The 21003-nt window shown below is 35.2% G+C and overlaps 2 protein-coding genes across 2 annotated transcripts in view; both read left to right on the plus strand.

Annotated features, from left to right (window-relative positions):
* Positions 1-21003, plus strand: part of LOC144663703 (elongation factor G, mitochondrial-like) — a 114838-nt gene that overhangs the window by 36719 nt on the left and 57116 nt on the right.
* Positions 1-21003, plus strand: part of LOC144663691 (uncharacterized) — a 52571-nt gene that overhangs the window by 551 nt on the left and 31017 nt on the right. The gene's annotated exons all lie outside the window — the stretch shown is intronic.

A 21003-nucleotide genomic window follows, 5' to 3' on the forward strand; every position in this document is an offset into this window, starting at 1 on the left:
GGCGTCGATCGCACGCATAGATACGAAAAAGCCGCTTACGTCCTTTCAGAATTTTTTGTGTAAATTATGCACACCTGTGCATGGGTTAATGGGAACTCTGGACTTCAACCTGGTTTTCAAGTCAGAAGTGCGGCGCAAATGCAAGTATAAATGGAATCATACTTTCATTAATTGCACATTTACTCGAACCTTCTCTCGTAATGTCATTGATTGGTTTAATGTTTAAAATGGCTCTAGTTTCCAACCGGATACGAAGGAAATGCTTTTTTCATCCTGTAAATACCCAAACAACCTGGTGCTAGAGAGAAAAGTCAATTACACCCTCCTCTTCATGAAATACTATTAAATATAAATTATATGCAAGTAAGCTAAATAACAGTTTACTTTGTCTGACTGATTTTAGCAACAAACTCAATCTTAAATACAAAGTGGAAAATCTGACACATTGACACCAAGCTAATCTTTAACTATTAAACTCCTCTTTTATTTTGTAAAGTAGTATCGTTTTCCCCTTTTCATTTTTTGGTTTGTTTTTCGATCCTATAGACTTAATGTAAGTAGTGTTTGTTTCTTCTCCTGCTCAGCCTCAATAAATTATAATTTCATTTTAGTAATGTAAGTAACTGTCCCGTAAGTAATGTAAGTAATCAATTTGTAAGTAGTCTTTTTTTCCTGTAAGTAATGTAAGTAACTGTCCCGTAAGTAGTGCAAGTAATCGATTAGTAAGTAGTCTTTCTTTTTTTGTAAGTAATGTTTGTAACTGTACCGTGAGTAGAGGTAATGTAAGCAATCAATTTGTAAATCAGTTTTTGTGTGTGTGTGTGTGTGTGTGTGTGTGTGTGTGTGTTGCAATTAAATTAATAACAAAAAATAAAATAAAAATAAATGGAAGTGATGTTGACACGTTCAAAGCGGAGGCAAGGAACTTAAGATACGCAGACAAAGTTTGAGCATTTTCCATGGTGGCAGACAAAGACTTCATACTTCGCTTGCGTTTAGCAATGTTTAGAAGCACAAAGAAGTGTGAGAAAATATAGTCAGTCAATTCTCTGTTCCTTGTGCTTGCATTTGTATTTGCATTTCTGTCTGCATTGTAATTGTTTGCTATGTTTTTCTTTGCATTTGTGCTTGCATTTGCCTTTGTGTTTGCATCGCTTGTGAAACCAGCCCTTCAAGTTATTAATTTTTTTTCAATTTTTTTTTTCTTTTAGAGAACATTGTCTTCATGGCCTTTGCAACACCATCCTTTCCTTCCACCAAAGAAGCAAATAATTATGAACGGTTATGTCGTCTTCTGGTTGGCATTGGATCGCAGGTTCTAAGGGAGACCTTTGACAGAGTACGCCCACCTGGAAGCCTTCACACAGTTTTGGCTGATCCTGCAGTTCATGCTAAATTACAATCACTCCGAAAGAAAAGAGTTCTAAGTACCCCACAATGGAGGAAACTATATCCTGTAATCAAATCTTCAGTTTTATCAGCGAACTTTGACCCCACCCTTCTGGTTGTTCTTCTGAGGAATATTTGCAGCCTGGTTCCTCCTGCCAGTGGCTGGGATAACCTTCCTCTGGTAACAGACACAACTCTTCAGGCTGACATTGCCCGCATCAAGTTCTACCGAGACACAATTTACCACAGTCATGGCAGTGACGCTTCAGTTGATGATGCAACATTTGGTGTCCACTGGAAGGAAATCAAAGACACCTTAGTGCGACTGGGAGGAGCATGCTACCGTGATGCTATTGATGATCTTGAAAATGAAAACATGGACCCTGATTTTGAGGATCACTACCAGGAACTACTTAAACAGTGGGTGGAGGGTGAGGACAGCATTAAGGACAAATTAGATGAAGATGAGAGAAGAAACAAGCTCAGCAAGTTGGATGACTTGGAGGAATTGAATGTCAATTCTGAAAGGAAAATAAAGACAAAAGGTTGGTGCAATTTTTAAAGAAGGATTTGTATGTAAAAGATAAAAGTGCTTCTGTAAAAAGAATTGTTTGTGTCACCGTTTTCAGTGTCTTTTTCGGCCGTTTTGGGGGCGATTTGAATCAGCGAAGGCGGTTTACGTTGCGAGTCTTAAACAGTAATCGGTCTGTCACAATGTCAATACGACGCACGTCAAGTTTCAGTTATTATTAACTCAAGTTACTAACATCATTAACTACATTGTATTAACTCTCTTCGCGGGGAGTTTCGTGTTTCAATTTAACGGTCACGAGAAGAGAAGAGAGACCTTGTCTTCTTCTCTCTTCTCTCCTGCGAGGGGAGTTAATAGTTAATAATAATGAGAAATAATTGAGGCGTGTTGTATTGACATTGCGACAGACTGATTACTGTTTAAGACTCGCAACATAAACCGCCATCGCTCTGATTCAAATCGCCCCCAAAACGGCCAAAAAGGACACCGGAAACGCAGGTAAACATTAAGAGCATTTTTATTTTAAGATTATGTATTTTACTAATACAGCGTTTGGGTCCCCTGTGTTTGTGTCATATTTATTAGCCCAATTATCATGGGCTGTATCTCCTGTCCACAGTACCTGCTGAAGCTCTCCCTCCCCACCCCCACAACTCTATAACACACATGAGCAGTTTTATGGTGTCTGGCATTCAAGTAAGGCCATTTTTGCCTGCAGAGTTAACATGCTTCCTGCCCTCCCTTTTGGTTAGTACCGAGTTTGGTCAGTATTCAAGTGACTATTTCAGTGTGAGAGTGCTTCTGGTGGCCAGTGGCTGCTCAGGAAAAAATGGTCTCTATAAGGAAAACTGTATACCGTAAAAACCCACAGATAAGCCGCACCTTTTTCCCCAAAATCTTCGCTCGATATCGGGGGTGCAGCTTATCTGCGGAAAACATTTGAAAAAGGTGTTCGTGTTTGCCCCAGTCCTTTTTTCGCGTCCCATCGAATGCCTGGTTACTAAGCTACAAACGTTCTGCATACGCAAGATCTTGTTGTCACAAAAATCCATGGAAAACTGTGTTTAATGAAGAAATACCTGTCAACAAAATACCAGAAAAAGATCAACCATATGTCAAAGTTCCTGTTCCTTATATTAAAGAGATGAAATTGTGGGTAAAACTGAAGTATTATTCGTTTCAATGTTTACTGAGTTTACGTTCGATGAAGAAGACTCCTGATCATGATTCTTGACTTTATATTTTCTTTGATTTACGTCAAAAACCTTTTTCTTCCAAAATTTGAGTTTTTTTTTCTTTTTTATTATTAATTTATTGCAACACAAAAAACACTACTTACAACACAAATACATACACTACTTACAATGCTTCTTACAATAATTTGAGTTGCTCAATTCAGGGTGCGGCTTATCTGCGGGTGTTTATGGTATCCTATTTTTCAAATTTAGCACATTTAATCTTAGTAGATGTACTAAGTCTTTTATTTCCTTATATTTATTCCTCTTCCAGACACAGAAACTAAAAGTTTGGAATGCCCACCTAGAATCAGTATCAAGATTCCAAAGATGAGCGATCTTCCTAACACCAGTTGCTCTTGGAACATTGTTGACCTCCCGATCGACATTCTGATAATGACAGTGGAAGATTGTGAGTTCTTAAGCTGTTTTTTCTATTTGAATAAACCCTTCAAGAGTTACCACAAAGGCATTGGCTATGTATACTTTGGGTCGATTGGTAGTGACCATGAGAAGAAAAGGAAAATTGCATTAATGAAGTGCTCCAAAGGTTCCGCTGATCCTGGAAGTTCTTTATCTGTTGTGAAAGATGCAGTCAGGGTACTGAGACCCAGAGCTGTATTTTCCGTTGGCGCCTGCAGTGGATTTAATCGTGGAAAAACCAAACTAGGAGATGTAGTTGTGTCTTCAAAGCTAATAACACCTTCCTACAAAACTCCCCCAGGCAGAGATATTGGCAACCTCATCAAGCATATAGCTGATGGATGGACAGCGCCTTTGGAAAACCCAGATGAGCAGGAAGTAAGAGTACACTGTGATGGGGTGGTTCTGAGTATCCAGAAGCATGTCAGTGGTGGATGGCAGTATGAAGAGATTATTCAACGATATCCTGAAGCAACAGCAGTTGAGATGGAAGGCAGGGGTAAGACTTTTTAAGATGGTTTCCGTCCAACATTCGAGCAATACAGGCAAAAATAAAGTTAGCAATGAGACCTCATAGCATGGTAACAGTTTGAGTACAGCTGAGCTAACAAAAACCCACCAAAACTTTTTCACTCAAGCCGACCCCACGAGAGAAAGATGGATTTAAAATTATCTCTGCCTTGTTCCAACAAAAGGTGGCCGGCCGGCTGACAGAAAGGCTTGAAATTCACCAACAGCCACCCTCCCTCCCCCTGAGGTTCCCTTGGCTAGACCAAGAGGCTAGGTGGAGTGCCTAGTCAAGCCCGGTAACAGCCAAGCTGCCAGGGGGCTGCAGCTAGCTGACAATTACAAGGCAATCCTCATAAAAAAATACCATGACACTGCTGTGACAGGCAAAGTCTGGTGAAAATGACACAGAACACTTGACTATGACCACCCCCCCCCCCCTAGCAAGCCAGCAATTCGACGCCTGACCCTGGGATCCCCAGGGCTGCTAGCTCTACCCCTCAGCTACCTGCCACGACCTTCCATGATGTTGCCCCTCCCCAATTTTTTCGTGCTGGACTGGCTTGAATCCCGACTAACATCGACCTTCAAGCACAGTTCGCGGAGTCCACATTTTGCCAAATCAGTGTTGATCTATGTTTCAGTTAAAACTGACATTTTACGCCGGTTCAAAACAAAATGGCACTTGTTTTGAACATGAGCAGATGAACGTGAGCAGATTTTTGGCACTTAATTTTTGCACTCATTGCTCGAACTTTCAGCGGAATGTGTCTTAATTATTCGTCAAGCAGTGTTGTTTGGTGTGGCAAGGTCGAACTTAATATTATCTTTTTGTCTTTCTGTATGTTTTGCATTCCTATTGCAATGGCAGTAAATTTCAAAAACATTTATTTTTGTATTACTAATACTAAACTACTCTGTAGTTTTATGCACCTTATTAGTAAAACGTGAATCCTGTTTTATTTGGTAAGGATAAGGATTAAAAGAGTTGGCTGTAAATTCGGTTGTTGTTCTTGTAAACAATATTATTAACATGACTCCAGGATCCAGGATGATACATGTACAAACATTTTTAAATGTTGTCATTTTCCAGGTGTTTTTGCAGCAGCTCATGATCTAAAGACAGAATGGGTTGTGGTGAAAGGCATCAAAGACTATGCAGATGGCAGTCAATCTTCAAATGATCAGAGAGGAACTTTTGCATGTGTGATGGCAGCATCTGTTGTGGCCAACATTTTGAGCGATCCTGTCATATTCGAAGAATGGCCCCATTATAGTCCAGGTAGTGCTTTTCGTCCTATTCATATCCTTCCCCATTTTTTTGCAAGGCAAAAAATATTTGGATTGTTGTTTGCAAACAAAAGTATAGCTACAGTGTAAGTGCTAACTCTGGGATCTCACCAACATGGCCAAAAATACATGTAGTTATGGAAACCGATTCCAACTCTTCAGTTGTACTTTGCCTGTAAAATGTTAGAAGAGGTACATTACCTTTGCAAGCTTTAAGGTTCTGTACACTCTTTCCTATCTGCGTGGACACTATTATATATATTAAAAGAAGGACAGTCCATTCTGTCCAAAAGAAACACCAATTGAGTCAAGTCTCTACCTCTACAATAGAGAACTCTTCGCCATCGTTGAAGCCCATATTTCACTATTCTAAGCATTTAGTAATGCACAGTAGTTCTATGTAACTGATCAGTGAAACAGGATATTATTTGGTTATAATTATCATTTGTTTTAATTATTTGTTGCAGATTCAAATGGATCACTCATGCCAGGTGAGAACAAACTAAAGTGAAAAAAAGTAGCAGAATTGGGAAATGCTGTAATGTGAAAGGATAGAGCTTTTTTCATGTGGCCACTTATATTATGCACTATTAATTAAAAATTGGTTCGTGCATATGGTGTGTATATTGAGTTATGGATGCACATGGAAAGTTTGGAGAGCACAAAGTATGTTGCTTCTTGAGTGCTGTGCAAACTTTCCAATTGCATCCATAACTCAATATACACACAGCTAAAGCATGAACCAATTCTTTTAAAACATAGCAGTTCAAAGTTGTGCGTGAAAACAGGTTTTTTGGGCCTTCTCAGATGCTTATGTCTATGTTATCAGGAGGTGCGCCTGTTTCGTTTAGTTTTCCTGGGTGCTCTGGCAAAAGTGAAAACGCCAAATTGCAGTAAAGACTATCAAAAGTAAGCGATGGGAAATAAGAGCTATAAAACTGGACAGAGCTAAATGCAACTGCACACCTCATCTGATATACCCACAGCCGTGTGTATGTTGCGTTAAGCTTTGCTTTTTGGCTGTTTATCTTATAGAAACTCAAATTTTGTTATAATAAAGGGACGTCCCTATACTCATTCAGGAACAACGGCACCTTGTTTATACGCGATAATTCCTTATAATGTTATCATGTTTACATTCATGAGTGCTTGCTAAATTCACTTTTCTGACAATTTATTGGTAATTGAGCCATATTTATTTTGCAGAAGAAATTCATTACCAATTCAAAACAAGAAAAAAGGGATCGGCCACCATACTAATTTATGAGAAATTGACGATTTACTTCTCCGGTGACTCAAGAAGAAAAAAGCTGCCATTTTTTAATCAGCACACAAATCACTCGTGAAATTATGCGCAGACAGGATGCGTGAAGGTTCATTACTGCCGATTTCTCCTTTTAAAGGGACAGCGTCACTGTTAGCACATGTGTAAAATTACGTTTCACAACGGCTTGAAAGTTTTTTGGTCTTTTCCTTTGCTCGAATAAGGGCGTTTAGTAAAATTTGCGCTCTTCAAATGCGAAGTTTATTCCAGGGCGGCGCTTATTTTACAATTGGACCAACAAAAAATTATTTTCTTTTAATTTAACTAGCCGAAGCGTCTTGTGATTGTCAGCAATTGTCTCTTCCGGCACTTTAACAAGAGTCAATAAAATTAGTTGTATGCAAGGCCTTCACAACAGAACTGCGTATTGCAAGAATCTGCGAGTGGTAAAATATAATCGCTTTGAACTGAAGAACATCGCTTTTGATGAAAAAATTTGCAGTGATGTTTTAGAGTTGCTTTGTAGTGTTTTTTGTTCATTTATTTATTCATTTATACGCATTCCTCATATAAGCGTCGCATCTGAACCGCGGCGTTTACTCGGGGTGCAAAGCTTGACCTTTTTTTCCGAAATGCGGCGCTTATTCGAATAAATACGGCACAGTTTACCATGCTTTCAATTCTGTGTTATGATTTCAATACCAGTGACAACCACTCACCTTAAAAAGTTGACAAAAAAGAAGCTTTTAATGGTTAATATTGTTAACTCTTTTTTTCTTTCATTTTTAAGCTGTGAGTGCCTACACAAGTGCTTTGAAAGCGTCTATTGGAAACCAAACAGAGTTCCAGCCCAAACTGATGGCCTCCTCAACGATTTCTCACCCGAGAACAGATGATATATTCACTGATCTTCTGATACAGCATGGTAGGAAGGCTCTCAATAAGAAGGGCATGAGATCAACAAGACAAGAATTGTTGCATCATTATGGGCAAGTCAGTGGAACCCGGGTCGAAAGTTGTGCAGAAATATTCCTTTGCAGTACTGAGGGTGAGCCTAATCCCAAATCTATTCTTCTCACTGGGAAAGCAGGGATTGGAAAGACTCTGTTTAGTCAAAAGCTTGTTCGGGATTGGGCTGATGATAAACTTTTTCAAACACAAGCAAATTTGAAGACTCCAGATATCAAGTTTGCGTATTTGTTGACATTTCGTCAACTGAATTTGCTTGGAAATGACAGGTTATCTTTGCTGGAACTTTTAAACTGTTCTTCAGTTCTGGACGAAATGTCGAACATTGATAACTCATTGTTTAAATACCTTGTTAATCACCCTGAGGAGGTTTTGATTATCTTGGATGGGTATGACGAGTATTCACAACAAGATTACATCGCTGGTAACTCAGAAGAACAGTATCCAAACAATGCTAGTGAGGAAATGCCAGTAGCCGCACTGTGTGCCAAACTTATCAAAGGCAAGATGTTGAGAGAATCTGTTGTTATGATCACATCAAGACCGGACGAATCCGATAAAATGGGAGGAATTCACTTTGACCAATACGTGGAAATTACGGGGTTTTCTCCGGAGCAGGTGAAAGAGTACATTGAGAAGTATTTCAAAGAAAACGAAACCATGAAGAACACCGTACTTGAACATGTCATGAACAATGAGAATCTTGTTAGCTTTGCTCATATTCCAGTCCTTTGTTTTCTGATGTGTTTCTATTTGGAATATACTCTTCAAGAATCCAAGAGCACTGATCTTCCTGTGTCAGCAACTGACATTTATTCTGAAGTTGTCAACATTTTTGAGCTAAAACATAATGCCGAGTCAGAATATAAATCGAAAGAAATTCCTGAGGAACACAAGGCTTCAGACGACATTGAAAGCACATTGGATAAACTATCAGAGTTAGCAGCTCAACTGCTTCTTCAGCAAAGGCCGATTTTTGACGAAAGAGACATGAAAGTAAAATTCAAATCGGAAGAAATCGAAAAACTAAAAGGAAGCGGTCTTCTTCATTGTGGCCCTCCTTTCAGGAAATCTGCTTTTGAAACCACAAAACAGTTAAGTTTTACCCACCTGACCATTCAAGAGTTCTTGGCTGCTCGTTGGTTTGTAATGAGAAATGAAATTCCAGAAGTAAAAGTGTCTGAAATGGTTATGCTGTTTATTGCTGGTATTTTAGCAAAGAAAAGAGATGACAAACTAATGGAAAGATTACTGGGAAGTATTTCTTGGATCACAAGGCAACCTCATCTCCTGAGAGCAAAGTTTCTCAGCGAATATCAAGACAAGGAATTTGCCAAAAATGTCATAAAGAAATATCCCCATCACTATCACTCTGATCAGTTCAGAATGAGTTTTGCGGATTTAAATGATGTGGATTGTATTGCAGTTTCATTTTTGTTAGATGTTATTAGTGAACTGAATGAAGAGGAAGCTGCTACAGCACAACATGAACGGTCTGAACAGTCCTTTAATGTAAACAGTTTGAAAATCGCTGAGTCAGCTCTGACACTGTCTGGAATAAAACAAATCTGTGAATCACTGCAGAAAGAACACTGTGACATTACCGAACTGTTACTACGGCTGGCTTTTAATCATTTCAGTGATACCGTTATTATCAGACTGTGTGAAGCATTGCAGCATCCAAGCTGTAAAGTGACTACACTAGATCTGAGTGATAATGAGATCACTGATACCAGTGTTGCCAGGTTGTGTGAAGCATTACAGCATTCAAGTTGTAAAGTAACCACATTAGATCTGAGTGCTAATCAGATCACTGATACCGGTGCTCCCAGGTTGTGTGAAGCATTACAGGATCCAAGCTGTAAATTAAACACACTTGCTCTGAGTTATAACCAGATCACCGATACCGGTGTTGCCTCGTTGTGTGAAGCATTACAGCATCCAAGCTGTAAAGTGACCACACTACATCTGAGTGGTAATTATATTACCGATACCGGAATTGCCAGGTTGTGTGAAGCTTTACAGCATCCAAGCTGTAAAGTGACCACACTAAGTCTGATTGATAATCAGATCACCGATACCGGTGTTACCAGTCTATGCAAAGCACTCAAACATTCAAATTGTAAACTGAACTCACTAGACCTGCGGGGCAATCATATCAGTGAGTAAAGTAAGGAATCTCTAAGAACTCTTGTTCAACAGCACAGACCAGGTTTTAAACTCTATATCTAAATAGTTATAAGAAAGCGTTACAAATATCAACAGAATTCACATGTACATTATGATGAACATAATATAATTTATAAAAGAAAACGCTTTTTATTCAATTTTAAAATTTGTGTCAATAGTTATAAGGTTTACAAGGAACTGTAAATATATTAATTAGCGTTGGATAATGAAGTTTGTTATTAAGGAACTTAATGCCCTGCTCGTTGTAATTTAGCAATGAAGAAAAAGGCAACACTGAGTATTGTTACGTTTTGTAAATAAAAGTTTTGGAATGGATAAAGACTGGTATTGTTTGTTTTACAATTGTTAGGGGGGGAGAGGTGGGTAAAAGAGATCATTAGAGAAGGCTTGTAAGAAAAAAGTTAGTTCTGAATGACTAATGTGCGAGGCTGTAAGACGGAGCTTATTTTTGCGAGCACTACTTTTTGCGTCATTTCCGACTGTTTCCTGTCTAAATAACCGTATTTACTGGAATAATCGCCGTAGCGCTTAATTTTTTCGCGCCTCAAGTGTGGCGCTTATTTGAAATTTGGACGCCACAAAGAATCTTATCTTTTAGAGTAATTGAAAATAGCGTCTTTTGATTGTTAGTATTCGTCGCTTGCTGAAGATCAGAGAGAAATGGCGATAGCTGTCCTCGCAAAGCTCGCGGCCCAGGCCGTAGGCTGGGGGAAGTCGGGAGGTTCGGACGAAACCCCCGTCCCCCCCCCCCCCCTATAGTCCGCTTGCAAATGATTTTGACATATGTTACTTGTATTTATTTTCAACACAAATGACAAAAATACTTATAAACCTTTCACCTATATTCTTCTCTTTTTCGGTTTTCAGACCAGCACCAAAGGCAGAGCGTGACCCAAATGTATCCAAATTGATTCTCCCGATTAAATATCGCCGCCCGTAAAGTTACGAAGCCTAAGCGCTCATTATAATTAAAATCCAATTCGTGTACGCAAAATCATGTTTAAAGCCGTCAGCATGCGAGCATCGATGGGGAAAGCCGCTTGTCTAACTTGCGCTTCTTTACATCCATTATGATACCCTTGTGTACCTCGACGCGGTATACGTAGTAGACTGTTGAGCTCGCTTACACTCCCGTAGACTACAATGATAGACAACGGTTGTAGCAGCATACTACAGGCTAGTTTGCTCGGGCCTATCATTTTTTCAACATCGTATTTTTGTCTCGTTTTTTTAAAATGTGGAATAAAACAAGTCAGGCTGGAGTAATCTCAAGATGAAATGGAAACGTATCATGTATAGCGCAACTACCCTTTTGGAAAGTGAAAACTCGGGAGCCTTCTGGTCTTGCCTGCTTTCAGCCTCCCCCCCCCCCCCCCCCCGCCCCCCGTGGGGCATAGGGCGAAAAGAAAGCGAACCGAGTTTCCTTTGCCCCATTCTGGACCAGAGAGCCTTCTGGTCTAGCCAAGTAACTGACAAACGCACAATGGTATGTGACGTTAAATTGTCAAAAAATAAAGGAAAAGGTGTTTTCGAGGGTCTTTAGCAAAACTTCCCTAAGGCATGTTCCTGGATTCCCGAAAAGTGGTCCTTACGGGCCAGTTGACCAGGACTACAACTCTTCAAAAAGCTGATTTTTAACCCACTGATAGCATTTTGTGTGCTACTGGTAACATGAATAAAGACAAAATTAATGAGCAATTGTTCGATCTACAGCTCTTTGGTCCGTCTTAAGAGAAAACGAACCTACCCGGGCAAAAACCAGCCACGGGCCTGCGGCCTTCACAACATTTACAGAACTAGGTATGGTAAGAATGTTGCGTAGAAAACAAATGGACGAGCAGTAAAACAATCACATTGAACTGCAAAACATCGCTTTCTGATGGAGAAAAATGTCGCAAGTTTGTTTTAGAGTTGCTTTGTTGTGCTGGTTTTAGAGGGCGGCGCTTATTCGAGTAAAACATCGCGTCGTAAACTCTTTAAAACTGTCCAAACTGGATATGCGATCCTATTATTTCGATTTCGTGACTAAAGAAAAGATCCGCAGCGTATTAGAATTGGAACTAAGGGACGGGTCATTATTTTCCTGGAGGGGGGGGGGGGGAGGGCATTAAAAATATTGAAAAAATGTATGCAGGGCCTGAAAAGACAAAATAAATTGCTTTCAAACACGATTTGTATAAAAATTATTGTTTGCATTTCAAAAAAAAAATGTTTGCTGAGGTGCATGAAGGAAAAAAACAGTTTGAAGAGGAAAATTTTTCATATTTTTTATTGCGAATAATCGATTAAGCGCCGCTACGGTATTTACAAAGAGACTGTAAAGCTTTGTTCATGTCACCTCTTGTATTTTGAAGGGCAATACTTTTACAAAGACACTGAGAAACTGTGTTATACCATGCCATAGAAAATACAGCCAATCAGAATACAGGAAAGCCGTTGTATATTCGACGGTATTCAACCCAACCTTCCCATAGTGCGCTGCGACTGTATTCTCGACGAAATTTAGTAAGCGTATTTTCTATGGCATGGTATAAAATAGTTACACAACACTTTCTCGTGGTATACTATGGAATATCCCACTCGTCACTTGTATTTTCTTAGAATACACACTCGCCTAAAGGCTCGTGTGTATACCGAGAAAATACAAGTGACTCGTGGGATATTCCATAGTATACCACTCGAAAGCGTTGCATAACTAGTATTTAATTCAAAATTAATTTGGTATTAAATTGTGCATACCTAGTACACACCTAACTTAATTCTCCCAATATTCCCCTCAGTGTTTTACCGGTAGTTGAAAAAAAAGCGCTGCTATCGAATAAGCGCCGCACCTTTAACAGGGAAAATTAAATAAGCGCCGCGGCGCTTAATCGATCATTTACGGTACAAGCGACAAAATAACAGACAAAAGTCCTATCCAATGGTAATGGAAACAGGATCTGTATTTAGTATTATTTTTCTTTTTAGTATTATTTTTTCGTTTTTCGTCCATGCATGTGGATAATCCATGCACCTAGGGTAATTGTCTTGTCCACATCCCATTGGGTCTCACCCGTAATCTCCGGGCCATTTCTTTGCTTTGCATCAATGCGTAGCCCGCGTAACTTTGTTGAATTATGTCTCGAAACGTGGCTACAAAAATCAAAGTTTTTACTTGATTCTCTAAAAATAGCGAAATTTGTCAAAATCAACTATATAGTTTTTCATCTAGCGCCTTAATTTCCTAAACAAATGTAGTCATTCCGGGCTTTAGGATTCCGGGCCTTGGTTTCCGGGTTTCCGGCTTTTAGAACAACTCCTTGGGTTTGCATGAAAATGAACGCGCAGGTAAAACTGGAGTCCCTGGAGTCGCAGGAGCCTGGAGGACCATTGCTTGGAGCCCTTTCAGTCCTTTGGTGCAGAACGTGGATCCTTGAGAATATTTTCCAATGTTTTCCTTAGAATGTTTGGATCTTCATGGCTTACACTCTTTACTATTTCTATATGGCTTACACTCTTTACTATTTCTATATGGCTTACACTCTTTACTATTTCTATATGGTTTACACTCTTTACTATTTCTATATGGTTTACACTCTTTACTATTTCTATATGGCTTACACTCTTTACTATTTCTATATGGCTTACACTCTTTACTATTTCTATATGGTTTACACTCTTTACTATTTCTATATGGTTTACACTCTTTACTATTTCTATATGGTTTACACTCTTTACTATTTCTATATGGTTTACACTCTTTACTATTTCTATATGGTTTACACTCTTTACTATTTCTATATGGCTTACACTCTAGCTCTTTACTATTTCTATATGGCTTACACTCTTTACTATTTCTATATGGTTTACACTCTTTACTATTTCTATATGGCTTACACTCTTTACTATTTCTATATGGCTTACACTCTTTACTATTTCTATATGGTTTACACTCTTTACTATTTCTATATGGTTTACACTCTTTACTATTTCTATATGGTTTACACTCTTTACTATTTCTATATGGTTTACACTCTTTACTATTTCTATATGGTTTACACTCTTTACTATTTCTATATGGTTTACACTCTTTACTATTTCTATATGGTTTACACTCTACTATTTCTATATGGTTTACACTCTTTACTATTTCTATATGGCTTACACTCTTTACTATTTCTATATGGCTTACACTCTTTACTATTTCTATATGGTTTACACTCTTTACTATTTCTATATGGTTTACACTCTTTACTATTTCTATATGGTTTACACTCTTTACTATTTCTATATGGTTTACACTCTTTACTATTTCTATATGGTTTACACTCTTTACTATTTCTATATGGTTTACACTCTTTACTATTTCTATATGGTTTACACTCTTTACTATTTCTATATGGTTTACACTCTTTACTATTTCTATATGGCTTACACTCTTTATACTATTTCTATATGGTTTACACTCTTTACTATTTCTATATGGCTTACACTCTTTACTATTTCTATATGGTTTACACTCTTTACTATTTCTATATGGTTTACACTCTTTACTATTTCTATATGGCTTACACTCTTTACTATTTCTATATGGTTTACACTCTTTACTATTTCTATATGGTTTACACTCTTTACTATTTCTATATGGTTTACACTCTTTACTATTTCTATATGGTTTACACTCTTTACTATTTCTATATGGCTTACACTCTTTACTATTTCTATATGGTTTACACTCTTTACTATTTCTATATGGTTTACACTCTTTACTATTTCTATATGGCTTACACTCTTTACTATTTCTATATGGTTTACACTCTTTACTATTTCTATATGGTTTACACTCTTTACTATTTCTATATGGTTTATACTCTTTACTATTTCTATATGGTTTACACTCTTTACTATTTCTATATGGCTTACACTCTTTACTATTTCTATATGGTTTACACTCTTTACTATTTCTATATGGTTTACACTCTTTACTATTTCTGTATGGTTTACACTCTTTACTATTTCTATATGGCTTACACTCTTTACTATTTCTATATGGTTTACACTCTTTACTATTTCTATATGGTTTACACTCTTTACTATTTCTGTATGGTTTACACTCTTTACTATTTCTATATGGCTTACACTCTTTACTATTTCTATATGGTTTACACTCTTTACTATTTCTATATGGTTTACAGTCTTTACTATTTCTATATGGTTTACACTCTTTACTATTTCTATATGGTTTACACTCTTTACTATTTCTGTATGGTTTACACTCTTTACTATTTCTATATGGCTTACACTCTTTACTATTTCTATATGGTTTACACTCTTTACTATTTCTATATGGTTTACACTCTTTACTATTTCTATATGGTTTACACTCTTTACTATTTCTATATGGTTTACACTCTTTACTATTTCTATATGGTTTACACTCTTTACTATTTCTATATGGTTTACACTCTTTACTATTTCTGTATGGTTTACACTCTTTACTATTTCTATATGGCTTACACTCTTTACTATTTCTATATGGTTTACACTCTTTACTATTTCTATGTGGTTTACACTCTTTACTATTTCTATATGGTTTACACTCTTTACTATTTCTGTATGGTTTACACTCTTTACTATTTCTATATGGCTTACACTCTTTACTATTTCTATATGGCTTACACTCTTTACTATTTCTATATGGTTTACACTCTTTACTATTTCTGTATGGTTTACACTCTTTACTATTTCTATATGGCTTACGTCCACTCTTTACTAATTTCTATATGGTTTACACTCTTTACTATTTCTATATGGTTTACACTCTTTACTATTTCTGTATGGTTTACACTCTTTACTATTTCTATATGGCTTACACTCTTTACTATTTCTATATGGTTTACACTCTTTACTATTTCTATATGGTTTACACTCTTTACTATTTCTATATGGTTTACACTCTTTACTATTTCTATATGGTTTACACTCTTTACTATTTCTGTATGGTTTACACTCTTTACTATTTCTATATGGCTTACACTCTTTACTATTTCTATATGGTTTACACTCTTTACTATTTCTATATGGTTTACACTCTTTACTATTTCTATATGGTTTACACTCTTTACTATTTCTATATGGCTTACACTCTTTACTATTTCTATATGGTTTACACTCTTTACTATTTCTATATGGTTTACACTCTTTACTATTTCTGTATGGTTTACACTCTTTACTATTTCTATATGGCTTACACTCTTTACTATTTCTATATGGTTTACACTCTTTACTATTTCTATATGGTTTACACTCTTTACTATTTCTGTATGGTTTACACTCTTTACTATTTCTATATGGTTTACACTCTTTACTATTTCTATATGGTTTACACTCTTTACTATTTCTATATGGTTTACACTCTTTACTATTTCTATATGGTTTACACTCTTTACTATTTCTATATGGTTTACACTCTTTACTATTTCTATATGGTTTACACTCTTTACTATTTCTGTATGGTTTACACTCTTTACTATTTCTATATGGCTTACACTCTTTACTATTTCTATATGGTTTACACTCTTTACTATTTCTATATGGTTTACACTCTTTACTATTTCTATATGGTTTACACTCTTTACTATTTCTGTATGGTTTACACTCTTTACTATTTCTATATGGTTTACACTCTTTACTATTTCTATATGGTTTACACTCTTTACTATTTCTATATGGTTTACACTCTTTACTATTTCTGTATGGTTTACACTCTTTACTATTTCTATATGGCTTACACTCTTTACTATTTCTATATGGTTTACACTCTTTACTATTTCTATATGGTTTACACTCTTTACTATTTCTGTATGGTTTACACTCTTTACTATTTCTATATGGCTTACACTCTTTACTATTTCTATATGGTTTACACTCTTTACTATTTCTATATGGTTTACACTCTTTACTATTTCTATATGGTTTACACTCTTTACTATTTCTATATGGTTTACACTCTTTACTATTTCTGTATGGTTTACACTCTTTACTATTTCTATATGGCTTACACTCTTTACTATTTCTATATGGTTTACACTCTTTACTATTTCTCTATGGTTTACACTCTTTACTATTTCTATATGGTTTACACTCTTTACTATTTCTATATGGTTTACACTCTTTACTATTTCTATATGGTTTACACTCTTTACTATTTCTATATGGTTTACACTCTACTATTTCTGTATGGTTTACACTCTTTACTATTTCTATATGGCTTACACTCTTTACTATTTCTATATGGTTTACACTCTTTACTATTTCTATATGGTTTACACTCTTTACTATTTCTGTATGGTTTACACTCTTTACTATTTCTATATGGTTTACACTCTTTACTATTTCTATATGGTTTACACTCTTTACTATTTCTATATGGTTTACACTCTTTACTATTTCTATATGGTTTACACTCTTTACTATTTCTATATGGTTTACACTCTTTACTATTTCTATATGGTTTACACTCTTTACTATTTCTGTATGGTTTACACTCTTTACTATTTCTATATGGCTTACACTCTTTACTATTTCTATATGGTTTACACTCTTTACTATTTCTATATGGTTTACACTCTTTACTATTTCTATATGGTTTACACTCTTTACTATTTCTGTATGGTTTACACTCTTTACTATTTCTATATGGTTTACACTCTTTACTATTTCTATATGGTTTACACTCTTTACTATTTCTATATGGTTTACACTCTTTACTATTTCTGTATGGTTTACACTCTTTACTATTTCTATATGGCTTACACTCTTTACTATTTCTATATGGTTTACACTCTTTACTATTTCTATATGGTTTACACTCTTTACTATTTCTGTATGGTTTACACTCTTTACTATTTCTATATGGTTTACACTCTTTACTATTTCTATATGGTTTACACTCTTTACTATTTCTGTATGGTTTACACTCTTTACTATTTCTATATGGTTTACACTCTTTACTATTTCTATATGGTTTACACTCTTTACTATTTCTGTATGGTTTACACTCTTTATTATTTCTATATGGTTTACACTCTTTACTATTTCTATATGGTTTACACTCTTTACTATTTCTATATGGTTTACACTCTTTACTATTTCTGTATGGTTTACACTCTTTACTATTTCTATATGGCTTACACTCTTTACTATTTCTATATGGTTTACACTCTTTACTATTTCTATATGGTTTACACTCTTTACTATTTCTATATGGTTTACACTCTTTACTATTTCTATATGGTTTACACTCTTTACTATTTCTATATGGTTTACACTCTTTACTATTTCTATATGGTTTACACTCTTTACTATTTCTGTATGGTTTACACTCTTTACTATTTCTATATGGTTTACACTCTTTACTATTTCTATATGGTTTACACTCTTTACTATTTCTATATGGTTTACACTCTTTACTATTTCTGTATGGTTTACACTCTTTACTATTTCTATATGGCTTACACTCTTTACTATTTCTATATGGTTTACACTCTTTACTATTTCTATATGGTTTACACTCTTTACTATTTCTATATGGTTTACACTCTTTACTATTTCTGTATGGTTTACACTCTTTACTATTTCTATATGGTTTACACTCTTTACTATTTCTATATGGCTTACACTCTTTACTATTTCTATATGGTTTACACTCTTTACTATTTCTATATGGTTTACACTCTTTACTATTTCTATATGGTTTACACTCTTTACTATTTCTGTATGGTTTACACTCTTTACTATTTCTATATGGCTTACACTCTTTACTATTTCTATATGGTTTACACTCTTTACTATTTCTATATGGTTTACACTCTTTACTATTTCTGTATGGTTTACACTCTTTACTATTTCTATATGGTTTACACTCTTTACTATTTCTATATGGTTTACACTCTTTACTATTTCTATATGGTTTACACTCTTTACTATTTCTATATGGTTTACACTCTTTACTATTTCTCTATGGTTTACACTCTTTACTATTTCTATATGGCTTACACTCTTTACTATTTCCATATGGTTTACACTCTTTACTATTTCTATATGGTTTACACTCTTTACTATTTCTATATGGTTTACACTCTTTACTATTTCTGTATGGTTTACACTCTTTACTATTTCTGTATGGTTTACACTCTTTACTATTTCTATATGGCTTACACTCTTTACTATTTCTATATGGTTTACACTCTTTACTATTTCTATATGGTTTACACTCTTTACTATTTCTATATGGTTTACACTCTTTACTATTTCTATATGGTTTACACTCTTTACTATTTCTATATGGTTTACACTCTTTACTATTTCTGTATGGTTTACACTCTTTACTATTTCTATATGGCTTACACTCTTTACTATTTCTATATGGTTTACACTCTTTACTATTTCTATATGGCTTACACTCTTTACTATTTCTATATGGCTTACACTCTTTACTATTTCTATATGGTTTACACTCTTTACTATTTCTATATGGTTTACACTCTTTACTATTTCTATATGGTTTACACTCTTTACTATTTCTATATGGTTTACACTCTTTACTATTTCTATATGGTTTACACTCTTTACTATTTCTATATGGTTTACACTCTTTACTATTTCTATATGGTTTACACTCTTTACTATTTCTATATGGTTTACACTCTTTACTATTTCTATATGGTTTACACTCTTTACTATTTCTATATGGTTTACACTCTTTACTATTTCTATATGGTTTACACTCTTTACTATTTCTATATGGTTTACACTCTTTACTATTTCTATATGGTTTACACTCTTTACTATTTCTATATGGTTTACACTCTTTACTATTTCTATATGGTTTACACTCTTTACTATTTCTATATGGTTTACACTCTTTACTATTTCTATATGGTTTACACTCTTTACTATTTCTATATGGTTTACACTCTTTACTATTTCTGTATGGTTTACACTCTTTACTATTTCTATATGGCTTACACTCTTTACTATTTCTATATGGTTTACACTCTTTACTATTTCTATATGGCTTACACTCTTTACTATTTCTATATGGCTTACACTCTTTACTATTTCTATATGGTTTACACTCTTTACTATTTCTATATGGTTTACACTCTTTACTATTTCTATATGGTTTACACTCTTTACTATTTCTATATGGTTTACACTCTTTACTATTTCTATATGGTTTACACTCTTTACTATTTCTATATGGTTTACACTCTTTACTATTTCTATATGGTTTACACTCTTTACTATTTCTATATGGTTTACACTCTTTACTATTTCTATATGGTTTACACTCTTTACTATTTCTATATGGTTTATACTCTTTACTATTTCTATATGGTTTACACTCTTTACTATTTCTATATGGTTTACACTCTTTACTATTTCTATATGGCTTACACTCTTTACTATTTCTATATGGTTTACACTCTTTACTATTTCTATATGGTTTACACTCTTTACTATTTCTATATGGTTTACACTCTTTACTATTTCTATATGGCTTACACTCTTTACTATTTCTATATGGTTTACACTCTTTACTATTTCTATATGGCTTACACTCTTTACTATTTCTATATGGCTTACACTCTTTACTATTTCTATATGGCTTACACTCTTTACTATTTCTATATGGTTTACACTCTTTACTATTTCTATATGGTTTACACTCTTTACTATTTCTATATGGTTTACACTCTTTACTATTTCTATATGGTTTACACTCTTTACTATTTCTATATGGTTTACACTCTTTCCGTTCTTACATTTCATTGTTTACACTCATTTAACTTGCAGCCACCTGCGCAACGGCTCGTGGTTCCACTTGAGTTTTGAACATTTTGTGACGTCATTTCTATCGTCTGTAGACGGGCGTAGACCATAAAAAAAGTTATCCATTTGTAAAACGTACCGATAAGCCATGTTTTAGGGCGAGAAAATTGTTTCGAGTCCAGCCAGCAAACTTCCATTATAAAAGTGCATACTATGCGCAGTCGTGTTCTTGAGATTTGAGGAAGCATTTGGATGGGGTGCTAGCCCTTCACAGAGCTAGCCCTGCCCAAGTTTATAAATGCATTTAAAACCCTGGGCAGAGGTAAAGTAACTGTCAGCTGGTCCAAGCCTGAGAACACAGTACAATGATCCCGACGCAATTTTCGAAC

The sequence above is a fragment of the Oculina patagonica genome, chromosome 8 (assembly GCF_052425735.1).
Source record: "Oculina patagonica isolate OP01 chromosome 8, crgOcupat, whole genome shotgun sequence".
NCBI classification, from domain to species: Eukaryota; Metazoa; Cnidaria; class Anthozoa; order Scleractinia; family Oculinidae; genus Oculina; species Oculina patagonica.